Source organism: Myodes glareolus, chromosome 5, assembly GCF_982192425.1.
Source record: "Myodes glareolus chromosome 5, mMyoGla1.1, whole genome shotgun sequence".
Lineage (NCBI taxonomy): Eukaryota > Metazoa > Chordata > Mammalia > Rodentia > Cricetidae > Myodes > Myodes glareolus.
The window spans coordinates 66,016,975-66,032,157 of NC_142030.1; the positions used below are offsets into that span (position 1 = coordinate 66,016,975).

At 44.6% G+C, this 15,183-nt stretch overlaps 1 protein-coding gene across 3 annotated transcripts in view; it reads left to right on the plus strand.

The window, feature by feature from the left end:
* Brinp2 (BMP/retinoic acid inducible neural specific 2) overlaps positions 1-15,183 on the plus strand; it is a 103,447-nt gene that overhangs the window by 39,117 nt on the left and 49,147 nt on the right. The gene's annotated exons all lie outside the window — the stretch shown is intronic.

The following is a 15,183-nucleotide window of genomic DNA, read 5'->3' on the forward strand; positions in this document are numbered from 1 at the left end:
TTTCTTTCTTTCTTTCTTTCTTTCTTTCTTTCTTTCTTTCTTTCTTTCTTTCTTTTTAGACAAGGTTTCTCTGTAGCTTTGGTGCCTGTCCCAGAACTAGCTCTTATAGACCAGGCTGGCCTGGAACTCCCAGAGATCTGCCTGCCTCTGCCTCCCAATTAATCCCGCTGGGATTAAAGGCATGTGCCACCACCGCCCGGCTCGCAAAAGCGATTTTCTATATCCAGTATTTTTTCTTCATCTGTTAGTTGGCAAATTACATAAAAAATATTTCTCCTCTCCATCTACTATTTACCTATCTCCCACCTACCTACCTATCTGCATGCCTACCTATCTATCTCTACATTCTGCATACAAAGCGACCGAGAAGATAGATGAGATAGAGAATTGGGAGACAGAGTGGCCTTCTACCTCCTTCCCTGGCGTGTATCTTGTCCTGGAGTCATGGGAGTAGGCTTCTCAACGTAGTTCTGTGTTATTTTGACACGTGCCCGTTATTCTTTGAGAATTTGTTCCTCATGCTTGTGCTGGATCTATGGCTTAAAAGAACCTGGGCATATTTTTCAGGAAATGTGCGAGTCTTTCATATCCAGTTGGTACGTTGGAATCAAGCATGGGAAGAGTATTTACATCGCGGAAACTGGCAAATGTCATAATGACTTTTTCCCTCCAGATCTAGTTGCTTAAAAATGTACCAGCACACCACCATTTCTGTGCTTCAGGCTCCTCTTATACATTAACCGCCTCGTTTTCTTCTCCAAGGACCTCTAATCCCTTTTAGTGGAGAGACAGCACTTAGAAACCAGGAGTTTGGAACCCGTGAGTGTGGTAGGATGCTCTAAGGGGAAGAAACGGATGCGTATGTGCGCATGTGTGTACGTATGCCTCCATCTAAAACAAAAAAAAATCTATTTTAGAAAATGTTTTAGACTCATAGAAGAGTTAGAAAGGGCATAGGGGTCTTCTGTGCCCCACCCAACTTCTGCTATTGTACAGTCATGGTAAAATTGAACCCGGGAAGTTCCCTGCACTCAGGAAGCAGAGGCAAGAGGGTCAAAAATTCAAGATCCTCCTCAACTACATAGCAAATTTGAGCCCAGCATGTCTCAAAGATAAAATAGGACAAAATAAAAATAAAACCAAGGAAATTAACATTATCATTGGTACAAGCTGTTTCAGATTTCACAAGTTTTTCTACTAACATCTTTCTTTCTATTCCCAAATTAAATCCAGGGTATCATATTATATTTCACCCATAAACAAATACATGTACAATTTGACATATCTAACTATCAGTCCATCTGCCAATCTATCCACACCTCTATTTTCCTACGTATATATATTTAAAGCTAGTCTCATACCCGCAGTCCAAAGACTCAACCTTAAGTCCTATGTATCTTTCAACCATCCCCTAGTTATCGCTCTTCTTTGCTCAAAGAAATTGACTCTTGCTTCTTCCATATTCTTCTGTATAGCTAACCCCCATGGTGTGTAATACGGTTGCTATTTCTCTGGGATTCTGCCTCACTCAACTATACTCATGTGGCTTTGGATAGATCCTGTATGAGTTGTCCTTGTCCTCACAACAGTCCAACGACTGACTGACTTAGGATAATAAGATGAAAGGAGAGAAGCAAGTTGTTTAAAAAAAAAAGTCTGGCTATTTAAGAAGCTCACTCTCCCCAGCGGTTAATCAAACCTCAATGAGAGCAAATTGCTTCACAATTCCTAGTAGACAGTAAATATTCAGTACGAAGAATTTTTTTCATTATCTTTGTTGCTGATATCGAGGACCTTTTGAGCAGGTAACTAGAGGCCTTAAGGTAGCAATGGGAAAAGGTGGAATTTGAAGACATGGTCACCATTACGTATGATAGAAACTAGGCCCTCAGCAGGCAGGAGTAAAGTTCCTTTAAAAGTTGACCTCCCATTTTTCAGAAATACTTCAGAGTTCAGGTTCATTGGAATTCATTGCCATAAATTGGTGTTTTGAACCCACTGCACGAGACACACTCTTTCCACCTAGTCCAACAACAGCAAAATATCTGCAAGCATCACCCAAGGACCCTAGGAGCAGAAGCTCCCGTCCCCTCCCCTCAGTTGGGAACCACCGGAGTAAGTGATTGGCTGGCCTTTTCTTACATAAATTTTGTTTTCAACAGATTTGAGAAACATGATCTTTGAATGTACATAAAATTCCTACTCAATTACTTCATGAATGTTCTCCAGAGATTTGGATCAACACTCACAGAAATAATTTACAATGAGGCAGAAGAGAGTCTTAGTTTTTATTCAGAAAGTGAACGCCTTGAGTATCATTGAGTTGTGAGAGGTCCAAGCCCTCAGTGTACAGCTCCCTGACAGGATTTAGGGCAACAGGACTTGACAAAGACAGCTACAGGAGGGATTTGCAGTCTTTTTTCAAAGAACAGGAAGCACTGCCTCTTGGCCCTTGCTGCCTCCGTCTGCTTTCGGTTTTACATTCTCCCTAAATGGAATGCTCTCCATTAAAAAAACATTTATTATCATTTGGTTTTGAGCCTAGCCTTTAACAACTGAGCCAAAGGAGGCCATGAATTTGAAAAGGAGCAAGGGGGATTATTAGGGAGGGTGTGGAGGGAGGGGAGGGAAAGGGGAAATGATCCACTTACCAATCGCAAAAGATAACAAATAATTATAAAAAAAGAAGCATTAGCTGGACGGATGGTCGATATTTCCTAACTTCCCTAAACGGAAGGAAATTGGAAGATGAATGCCACATTTTACAAAGGGTTTCACTTGTCACAACAGTTTAGCAAAGCTGTAGCAGCCTGAGTCAGAACCAAGTTAAATTTCTTCAGAATTACTTCAGTTCTCCATTGGGGACTCTTAAACAGTTTTGCTCAAGGGCCACTAGGCAGTGCCCAGATCACTGCAGTGTGTCTAAGTCTTTGCTTCACATTTTGATGGGAAAGGAATTTGATGTTAAAGAACTAAAATGGTTCTGCTGGTTTCAAAACAAAACAAAACAAAAACCCACCTGCTGTTCAAGTCTAGTGACCCCAATCTGATCCTGGGAACCCATGGTAGAAGGAGAGAACTGACTCCCCAGAGCTGGCCTTTGCCTTCCTCATGCCACAGGTTCACTACAGTACATGTGTACCTGCACTCAAATGCACATGCACGTGCGCGCGCGCGCGCGCACACACACACACACACACACACACACACACTTTTTAAAAAGAAACTGACAGCCAATACAATGAACAAATAATATAGAAATGGCATAGTAATTACATAAATTCAAAATGGCTGGCACAAATCCTCAGAACAATTTAGAAGTTGTCTTAAATGGATAACACTCTTCTTTTTGATCCGATGCCTAGAGCAGTGTCTTCTGGGATCTGGGCAAAGAAGAGGTGTTTATTTGTTTGTTTGCTTGCTCGCTTGTTTGACAGCAGTTTCCGGTTAACTTATTACTTATTTAGCAGGTGGGCTCAGACATAAGATCTGGTTGTCTGTAAATGCCTATCTAAGGAAAGAAAAGAGTCTTTGGCTCAAGAACTAAAGAGGGGATTCACACTGCTGCATTGATAGACCTACTTCCCATCTGTGGGTGTTGGCAAATTACCAGGGGTACCCAGGACATTGTTTTAGACTTGGTACCTCAAGGCCAGAAGCCCGAGTAGGTTAACTGAAAGGCGCCAGTCTTCCTAGTAAACCCCCAAGGTCATTCATCCTGGCAACCACATTCACTCCTCCTTCTGCAGCAACCTTACTGATTACTTTCCTTTTTCCCCTTCATCCTGCTCCACTGCTCCCCCTACATCAGTACCATTTGGAGAGGGGAAAGTGGAGAGAAGGTGAAGGTGGTGAGTGAGGGAATAAAAGAGAAAGGTGGGGGTAGAAGGAACAGGGAAAGGACTTGGATATGGGTTTCTTGGACAACGCTACCAAAAGGGATAATGATTCTTCCTCAGTGTACTTATTGACATTCATTGAGCAGCATATAGTTTATTTTAGCACGAGTTTGTGATGTAGCATCTATATTTAATTCTGCAAGCTGTCAGGCAACTCATATATTTACAAACACAGTTCCGGAAACAATGTGTTTGCTGGTCACATCTGCATCCCTAGCATCTCAGAGCTCTGTGTTGTTTGGCACAGCTCAGGGAATTATCCTTTTACATTCTGGTCCGTGCCAAGGCCCAAGTAGGGCAGGTCCTGGGCTAAGAGTTCAGATTCAATGACAGGCCTGGCAGAAAGCCAATAGCGAGAGATGCACTGAGGACTGAAGATCGGAATGGAGAGTTGATATCAGCCCCACCTCAGTACTTCAGCCAGCATAGTGATGAGAGATGTCTGTGCGCCTGGCTGGAGTGTATTTTGGCTCTGCAGACCTCCAGCTACTCTGTATGTATCCAGAAGCTCTACTGAAAATCAAGCGGGGCTTAAGCAAGGGGATCTATACTTGTGGAAGGAAACACAGAGAGTGGGGCTGTGCTTCTCCTTGAAATATGGAGTCAATGGTTGACAAAAGTGTGGGGTGGGGAGAAAAGTCATACTAGATACTAGGGAAGGTCATTGGATATGCCTAGAGGGAGGAGAGGAGTCAAAAGGCATTATTCCAGGAGTTGTAGTCACAAGAAGCCTAAACCTTTGGCCAGAATGCAAGGAGACAAACTCCAGTGACGCTCAGAATGAGCCAGGGGGGTGGGCAGTTTTTGGAAGACTATCTGTCTCCATGTGAAGTAGAGGAATGTATAGCTGGAGACATAGGGCCCAGCATGAATCGTAAGTCCATTGTTCCTTGCATAGCCTTGCTGAGACTGAACCTGAAACAGGAAGATAGGTATATGTTCAGTTGGGCTTAGGAAAATAAGCATCAAAGAAAAACGTATTTTTTTAATGAATGTGTATGTGTATGTATAAGTGTATGTTCACGCATGAGTTACTGTGCACTGTGTGCATTCAGTACCCATAGAGGCTAGAGTGTATTGGACTTTTTGAAATTGAGGTTAGAGTCAATTGTGAGTCTTCTGATATGGTGTGCTGAGACCCAGATATGGAGACTCTACCAGAGCTGCAAGTGCTCTTAACCACTGACCCATCTCTCCAACCTTTGACCTTAAGGTTTTCGAGCAGTGGTTCTCAACCTATGGGTCATGACCGCTACAGGGGTCACATTCAGATATCCTGCATATCAGATACTTATATAACAATTCATAACAGCAAAATCACAGTTATGAAGTAGCAGTGAAATAATTTTATGGTTGGGGGTCACTACAACATGAGAAGCTGCGCTGAAGGGTCATAGCGTTAGGAAGGTTGAGAACCACTGTTTTGGAGAAACCCTACCCAAATTACCACCACCCTCTCAGAGGCCATGCAGAGAGGCCATCTGGAGAGAAATTAGCAGCTTCAAAGAAGCAGGAGGTGTTGAGTTTTGTAGTGAAGCTGGAAGAGCAGTGGTAGGTTCCTCCGATTTTGCCCTTGCAGAGTTTAGATTATCCCTTGGCTTGGAGAACTGTTTTAGGGACTTTGACCTACAGGTGTCTATCCTGACCGCCTGCATCTACAGCTGCTGTATGGAGACTGTAGCTTTTACATCTATAGTCACCAAGAGAGCACGAGGATTCAATTGGGAGAACCTTACTGAGCTTCTGACTTTTCTCCTCTGTAAAACGTATGTAACACTCTTGATGGAATTCTGTTCAGATAAGCCTGCTGTAAATTGAAATTATTGAAAATGAATGTAACATGCGAATGTCTAATAAAGGAACATCACAACTTGCCAGCTAAGTTCAGGGTAGAATATGGGTGGCTCCCTCTCATGCTCATGCATCTGAATGAAAGCTGCCCCTCATTGCTGCTGCTCGGTACCACGATAAAGTCAAGCGCTGTAATTTGTGTCATTGTTAGGTCAGAGGTCTTCCGAACCAGCATCAGTCTTACGGGGATTTGTGAACTTTTGTTGAGTTAATGTAGGACACATGTTTAGACCAGCGTTCGATCCATACTAACAATAACTGAACCAATATGGAGGGGTTCTAGTGACAGTTCTGGGCCGCAACGCCTTTAGACTTGGAAGATTTATCTTTATCACTTTATCTTTAACAGAGGTGAGGCAGGAACAGAACAAGCTCTGTTTGAACACTGGACCTGGGTATCCCTAAACCAACAGTCGGGCCTGGAGGCATTCCTTCCCCTCCTGTAGCCACAGACTTTCTAATCAGCTGAGCCAGGCGAAGGGGCTTCCAAGCTGAAATGCAGTGGATTCACAGCTGATGGATATTCCCTGCCCTTCAGCACTTCCTTCCCTACTGATAGTCTATGCCTCAAACTCCTCGCATTATCCTTAGACATGGAGTGTAGCTAGCCCTGGCTGCTCAGTCACTGGGTCAGAAGAAAGGCCAAATAAGTATGTCATCAGCACTGATCCTCACTTGAAGAAGCTCCTTGGAGGAAATGAGTCTACAAGGCATGACGGACTGATGTTGACAGGGAAGCCAGGCAGCAGTAGCACAGCAGCAGGGCACAGAGCTAGAGTTTCAGGTTCGAGGAACTTCAGAATGACAACACCACTTTCCTGGACTGAGACTCAAGACCTCCGCTGTAAGCACTTTGAGGCACTGTGGGAGGAGCACCTCTGAGTCTGAGGGATGCAGACACAAAGTTTAGAGATTGCCTATCTGTGCTATTTTCTCACCTGTGAACAGCCAGAAACCTAGCAATTGAACAACAACAAAGCCATAGTTAGTGAAAGGGTGTATATAGACTGTTTCTCACACTAGTACTTGTGATACAGTAGTAAAAAATAAGTGTGTGCTCCCCCATCACCACACTCTCACCAGAGGTCATACCTTCTAAGGGCTCCAAATCCCATAGCCTTATGAAGTATCACTGCAATATTATAATGCTTTTGAGACAGGATCTTACTATGTAATTTTGGATGGCCTGGAACTCCACATATAAACCAGGAACAGCCTCAGATTCACAGAAATCTGCCAATTTCTGCCTCTGAAGTGCTGGGGTGGAAGGTGTACGCCGCCATGACCAGCTTCCAGTTTCTTTTTCTTGAAGTCTGCTCTGGGAGCCAGTCCTTTTTGAAATGGCTCCCAGAGAAGTCTCAAAACCTGTAGGAAGAGGGCAGACTGATTTGTAGGGAGCAATAGGAGTTGCTAGGGTTTCTTGAATGAGAAGTAAAAGGATTCTGTACAGAGATTAAAGGTTCAAAGTATACAACTTTTCATTAGAAGATCTACTTGATTAGCAGGGCTGCTGCCATCTGGTCTGGTGAGCCTTCCTGGTCTCAGGACAGGATGTGGTGCTCAGAAGCCGTCCCTGCTCTACACTCTCTGACCCCAGCTTTATCATGAGAGGCTGCAGGTCAGCCTCCCAGTTAGCTTGTCTGGCCCAAGGAAAGAGACAAGGACTCCCAGGAGATGAGTATGAAGCCGTAGTAAGTGACAGATGACTCTGTCCTTGACAAATGAAGTGCTAGTTGTCCCAGAGAGAGGTTTATGAATCCAGGGCCTGAATGGGATAAAGCCTTCAAGGACTGATGTCACTGGGATGATCCGCACATGTGAGGGTTGTGTATGTGGGATGACTTAGAAAGCTCAGGACACTAGCTTCAAGTCTGGTGTTTCGTTCCCGGATAGTGAAGAGCTGGGTCTGCCATGTTCACCAGATTTTCCCCATCCCTAAGTACAGCTCTTTTGTGTAGACATTGCTTATAACCCACTGGCTGCCGGATAGACAGCGGTGAGGCAGAATAAGGAGAGGCAAACTGTAGGCCTCCGAGTGACAATATCTGGATTTTGAGTTTTGTTTCTGCCTTCTGTAGAGTAGCCACCAGAGAGCCCCTTTGCCTCTCTCAACGGCCCCTCTTAAAGGTCTCAAATTAATGTAAGAGCATTTAGTAAACAGTAATTATGATTAGCTCCTCTCTGCATAAATAGTTATTAATATTGTTGACCTGATTTTATGCAGTGAGGATATCTTCATCCCCATGTTGGAAGTTGCTGTCTGACTGGCAGGAGATGTATAAAGCTTCCCTGGTTTATGCCAGTCCTAGGGTTAAAGGTGGGGGCTGTGTCACAGAGCCCAGGGAGGAAAGTGGCAAAAAACACCACATCACACCTGCCTGGATTCAAATGAAGGGATGCTGGGAGCTTCTGGAGTTCTGTGGAGTGCAGCCGAGAGTCCTTTATGGTCTGTGCTGACCCTCTGGGGAAAACAGCAATGGTTGGCCAAACAGAGGAAAGGACCCAGTCCTTTGTGGGAGCCAAGAGCATTCTACCTCCACGCGGCCCTGGCTGTAGGAGTGTTCTATCACTTCTGTCTACCCTTCCTTTCTAGGATAAACAGGTTTTGCATCAACATGTTGTGGATGACAAGAACAAACAACACTTCCGTGATTTTTTTTTTTTTTTAGCACTGACACCCTCAGATTTATTCAAGCAAACAACTCCTCTACAGAGTTGGCCAATTAACCACTTAAATGGCTTGAAAACTTATTTAATGTCACTGACTAATCACTTTATGAAATGTCACTGCTCTAGCTGGCAAGACTTTCTGCTTCATACCTCATCTCTCTTCTGCTTTACTCTCTGCACCACGGCTTCCTTGCGCTTGCGCCCCCTCTATTTGCATAGAATTATGGAACTTCAGTGTGGAGCAGTATTCTGGGGCTCGTCTTCCCTCTTAAATCATTTTACTGATGGCTAAAGTGAGGCTCCCACAGGAAAGGGCCTTGCCTACAGGCAATATCTTGTAAGTGACAAGCAAGTACTTTCCGTAGCTGTAAGTCATGGGACTGGTGCAGTTACAGTCACGCAGACTTAGATCTGCGACTGAAGCATGCCACCTTTCACACTGCATGGAGCCGCTCTTAGCCTCCTGCTTCTCCTCTGCTTAAAGAGATAATTTTATTATTCATGCTTCATACGCAGTAGTGATCGCATACATATTAACTAATTTGTATGGTATTTACTAATTATTTAACATTACAGTTTTATTAGTCAGAATACTACCCTTATTCCTATAGCTTAACTATACACTTAGCCCCTCCAGGATGCAATCCCTCCTCTTCAGTTACTATCTTTTATGGTTTACTTTTTAATGCTAAGGATTGAGCACAGAGCCTCACATACCCTAGGTGAGTGCTCAGCCCCACACTAATTCTGTTCATTTTCTGTGTCTGCTTCATTTGCCAAGACTTTACATTAGCAGCCTGGTACGAGGGTACCTTCTTCTGAAATGCCAAGCAGATATGGTGGTTGAAAACAAGAGAACTTTCCAGCTAGGTAACAGCCTCGGAGTGGTGGTGACCTCAGTCTTACATTTTCAAGATGGCACCACCCACTTCTCAAGTGACTTCATCTTCTACCTGATTTTCTCTATTGACAGAACTGCGACCCATTTGATTCATGGTTTAAAGGACAGATCTGAGCTTACGTCCTCAACCAAGAAAAACGTACAGGTTGTTCAACTTCTACCTTTGATGCATAGCCAATGTATCTGTTCTGGGTATACAATGGCCTTAAGTGTGGAGAAAAATAAAATTATTCACTTTCTCAGGTAAATCTATAACACTTTTCATGAAGGGGCCAGCATGGCCCCTGTGTCACCATCCTCACAGGCAACATGGAGATCTGCTCCAACTGTCAGCTTTGGGACAGGTGAAAGCAGAAAGCATGATGGGAAAGGCACTAATTGTTACATCTTCCTACTTATTAATGATGAACAAGACACTGAGAATTTACACGGTCCAGATTTGCCTGACAGATTGCTGTTACAAAATTTCCAGTGGTATTAGTGTGAAGAATAAACAGGAAGTGGCCAAAAAGCTGCTCCCCATCAAAAGTCTGATTTTCATACAACTGTCAACACAGTAATTATCTTGTCTGTTTTTTTTTTTTTTTTTTTTGAGAAAGTTTTGAAACCTGCTTAAGGATCCATCTTCTTTCTAAAAAAAGACTTTATAGTCAAAAAGTCTTCAGATCCCCCAGGAAAGCTACTGAAGTAGAAAGAATGTGATTCCCAGGCCAGGTTTTTCTGAGGAACGGCAAGCCCTGAATTCAGGCATTCTTGCTGCGCTCAGCAGACAGGGCCCAGCAATCAAAATCATTTGATTCCAAAGCTGATATTCCGGTAACAGGCAGGTTCCAGCTCATTGTGAGCTCTGAAAAGGCATAATTACAAACAGCGATGACAAGAAGCATGCTTAGCACAGGCTGATTCCTCCAAACACTTGTTCCAGTAGTTGCTCACCTGTCCTTAGGAAGCCCTCGCGCGGCAGGTGAGTGGTGGCTTTCATGGCATAGGATGCACAGCAGCCAGTCTTGTCAAGAAGCCAAGTGGCTAGGCCAGGCGATACCTTGTCACAATCTCACAGTGACTCCTTGCTGAAGGACATGGAATCTGATGCATCACAATGTTTGAGAAGCAGTAATCCAATACATTCGATAGGATGATGAAAGCTTACACTTGGCCTTAGATGAATCAGTGTGCTTGGCAAGGGAGGGTACAGTGTAAGGGCAGAGTTGGGAGAGACAACTAATATTTCTCTCTTCTAGAAACTGCCATGGTGGCCTCTTCTCCCACAAAATAACATTTTGGTTTCTTCTATGGAGCATGAAGCACCAGATCCATAGAAGCTGCTGTAACCTCTTGTGCTTGCTGTGTAACAAACATCATCTAAAGCATTACAAATTTGTCAACTCACACTGCTACATGTATGTCCATGTGTATGGAGGACAGAGAACAGGCATCTTCCACCTTTCCTTCCTTCCTTCCTTCCTTCCTTTTTCTTTCTCCATTCTTCCTTTCTTCCTTGTCTTCTTTCTTTTACTCTTCTCTCTCTCTCTCTCTCTTTTTTTTTGCAGAAGCTTATTTAGCAAAACAAATATTTCAATGTGAAATTGGAGTGGGCTGCCCAATGTAGTGGGACGAGTACAACAGCTCTGTGCTGTAGATTTTAATTTTTTTATTAATTAATTTATTTGTTTATAAAAATTTCCACTTTCTCCCCTCCTCCCCATACCCTCCCATTCTCCCCACTCCCTCTCCTCCCCCCCCCCACTCCCTCCCCTCCTTCCTCTCCAGTCCTAAGAGCAGTCAGGGTTTCCTGCCCTGTGGGAAGTTCAAGTTCCTCCCCCCTCCCTCCAGGTCTAGGAAGGTGAGCATCCAAACAGACTAGGATCCCAGAAAGCCAGTATGTGCAGACAAAACAAGACCCAGTGCCATTGACAATGGCTTCTCAGTCAGCCCCCATGTCAGTCACATTTAGAGACTCTGGTTTGATCACATGTTCGTTCAGTCCCAGTCCAGCTGGCCTTGGTGAGCTCTCATTCGATCCGTCCCCTTGTATCCGAGGGTGAACGCATCCCACACGGTTCTGATTTCCTTTTTCATGATCTCTCTCCTTCTGCTCCTCATTTGGACCTTGGGGGCTCAGTCCAGTGCTCCAATGTGGGTCTCCGTCTCTATCTCCATCTATCGTCAGATGAAGGTTCCCTCTAGTTCTGCCTTTCTTGCTCACGTTCTCCCTCCTTCTGCTTCTCTTTTGGACCTAGGGAGTTAAGTCCAGTGTTCCAATGTGTGTCTCTATCTCTATCTCCATCCATCGCCCGATGAAGGATCTATGGTGATATACAAAATATTCATCAGTATGGTTATGGACCAGGGCCAGTTCAGGTACGCTCTTCTCTGCTGCTCAGGGAACAATCTGGGGACCTCTCCTTGGGCCTGGGAACCCCTCCAGAATCAAGACTCTTGCAAACCCTAAAATGGCTCCCTTAGTTGAGATATATACTTCCCTAGTCCCATATCCATCCTTCTTTCCCCCTCCCATTCCCCCAAGCCATCCCCAATCCTCCCCCTCTCCCTTCTCTCTAACCATCTTCCCTTACTTCCACCCCCCCACCCCACCCTCTTTTTCTCTTCTCTTGAGACAGGGTTTGTCACAGGGATATGTGTGTCATCCCTGTCCTGCCAGCCAGCTCCAGGGATCCACCTGTCTCCCCAGTGCTCTGATTACAAACACACACCACCGCTCTAGGTTTTCTGTGTGGCTGTTTTAAGTGGGTTGTAAGGACACCATTTGGGTCCTTGTACTTACAGTATAAGCACTTCACTGTCTGGGCTGTCTCCCCAGCCCTGGCTCATAGCCCTTGTGACTCAAAGACCTGGGTATAAGGTAGTTGGTCCTTTGCTCCAGTTTTTTACCAGTCTGAAATCAACGTGCTGGACATGGAAACAGATCTTTGTGGGGTGCAAAGTCCTTTTCTACTGGTAGCGTTTGTTTCCTTACAGGTATGTGATAGAAGCTCCCTCTTTCTTCTGAGTTGCTGGCTGGAGGTTGCTCTCAAGTCTAGATGCCATTTTTGGCTCCTTGCTATATGACTTTCATAAGCAGTTCACAGAATGTTCATTTGCTCTGTTTTTGGTCAACCTATACCACTATTTTCTCCTAAGGACTCACCCAACTAGGTCAGACCCACTTAGGATATTATTCAAGGTAATCCACAAGCCTTTCTTTGCACCCATGATCTAACTGACTTTCTGGACTTTCAACTTCTCCATTCATCTGCTTTTAACTCAAAGTCAACTAATAGAGCCCAATAGTCCATCTTACTCCCAGGCCCTGCCCACACTCAAGGGAACAGAATTACAGAAGGCTTACACAGAAGTGTATAGGTCTCTTGGGGGAGTCACTTTAGAACCCTGGTTCCCATATGTCTTTCTGCCCGTGGTTGTGGACTTCTACCTTACTGTGTGTATTGCGTTGGCCTCCTCTGTTAAGAAACCACAGCTTCCCAAATGAACAAACCTCTCACCCCTCCACCAGTTCATCTTTAAGAAACACGGCAATATTTTAGGAAAAGAATAAATTACTAACGGTAGAGCTTCAGGTAAGGCAATATGCACCTGCCCGCGCATTGTCAGGTCTTAGCATAATGTCTGGCACTTGTGGGTTCTCATTTACGTTTCTTGAATGGATGAATATGTGAATGATTAAATGAGAAATATTTTGGGCCTCCTCATCAAATTGTTTCAGTATAAAAATTGCCTGCTCCCTCCACATGCCAGGATGATTCCTCTGTTTAGTTTTAAATCACTTTTCTTCCTGGTAATGCAAGCTTATTTAAAAAAAAAAAACACTTGGAGATTTTCCTTCTATGGTTCTACTTTTTTATAGTTAACTTTTTAATCCATCTGGCACTAAGCTCTCAATGTTATATACAAAATATTCTGCTTTTTACCCAATTAGTCTGTAGTGGCTTTGTTTTTATATACTAACTGCTGTATAAGGGCTATCACTCAGCTCTCTTGCTTCATTGGTTAGCCTGTCCAGTTTTGTGAACTAGCATCACTGTTTTAATTATGGGAAGGTTATCATGTTTTAAGATCTGAAGGGACAGCTATGTCATTGTTATTCCAGCACCTCAGCTTGGCTGGTTAAGTGGGGACAGTCTCTCACCCCTACTCTGGCTCACCAAACAGTGCACAGCATTCTTTGGCAAGAAGACAGATGGAGGTTTACATTTTGCCTATATTTCTAGCTCAATTTCTCTGGTTCCCATCGTAATATAACTTTTTAATTATAATGCCTACATAAGAAACTTTAATAGTGGGGGCAGCTTCTAAGTATCTCTCAGCACCCAGCTCCAAATCAACAGCTGCCAGGGAGAAGGAGAGCTATGTGAGTGCCCGGATCCTCAGGTTTTCCTCTGTCCTTCCATCCTTACATATGGGCACACTGAAAAGCATCCTGTACCCATGCTGAGGCCTCTGTACCTCAGACTCGGTGTATCTTTGGAGCTGGGAATTCCAGGATTCCCATTTACCTCCAACAGACCCTTTTAATGTCTCTGGATCAGTGAGCTGACACATCCCAGAGAGGCCCTGGGGGTGGCTCTGGAAGGGCACATGAAGTACTGAAGCCCTCTTTCCCTGCCCTTGCAGAAGAGTGAAAGTTTAAAAAATTACCATGTCTGCCTCACCCCCAGGCATCCCATCTCTGGGTTTCGGCAGCCAGCAGCAATCATCAAGTTATGAATTACAGGTACCGGGCGTCGGAAGTCGTTCTGGCACGCGCTGAAGTGGTGTTGGCGAGCAGACGCGCACAGAGCTGTGACAGCGCAGGCTAGAAATTAAAGACTGGCGAAACGGCAGCGGTTCCAGGAAACCCCGCAGTACTGAATGATTCCTTGCTTCTAGAGGTTGATAAAGGTGACGAGTTGTCCTTAGAAAAAGTGCAGGCCCTAGAAATCAAAGCCTGTGCTGACTCACGAGACAGCCAGGAATGAAGAAAGACAGAAGCATCCTTCTTGCTGGCATCTTCCCTCCAACCCGGAGAAAGCAGGAAATACCCTTACTCACTCCTTCAAGAAGGATGACTGCAGGCATGCTCCATACTCTCAGTAGCTGAGCTAGGATGAAGGAAAGAGACACAGAGTGACTCCTGAGGGGCTCTCTCACCTGGTGAGGAGATGAGGAGAGAAGTTTCCCATGGTCTCCTTGTGTGGGCATCTCCTCTGATCCCATGGACTCCTTGTGTGGGCATCTCCTCTGATCCCATGGACTCCTTGTGTGAGCATCTCCTCTGATCCCCCATTCCAAATGTATCCCTGGACCACCTTCAAAAAAAAAATAGGTCAGGTGTTCAACCTACCTCAGAAAAAGTAGTATCAGCTATTGTGTAGTCAACTGTTTACCTCCAGAACCCATCTTGGATCCAGAGAGGAGAGTGATTTGCTCAGCTTTTCTTAGCTTCAGAGCAGCAAAGGGGTAAAAGTACTTTTCTCTCCCACAATTCTCCATTTGAAGCATAAGGCCTGTGCTTCAGAAGGCGTGAGGCAATCACAGAAATATGTGGTGAACCTGTCTGTGAGACGGATGATACTTAGGGAGCCCAGGTAGGAGTGGAACCGGGATTCATACTCTCTTGAGCTCATACCTCTGTTCTTTCTTCTTCAAAGCTGTGAGGACAGAAGTCACCGTCTTAATCTGAGGCCCCTCTTCTCATCTGTAAGATGCCGACGTGGTGTTTCTTCCTAAGTTTGTGTTTAAAGAAATAAAATCATACATACTAAACACTCAGCTCAATGTCTTAGGGCATCGGTTGCGTTGCATCACCAGGGAGGATTTCCCCGTCCAGTTACGTATGATGCTCTCAGATGGGATATGGTCCCG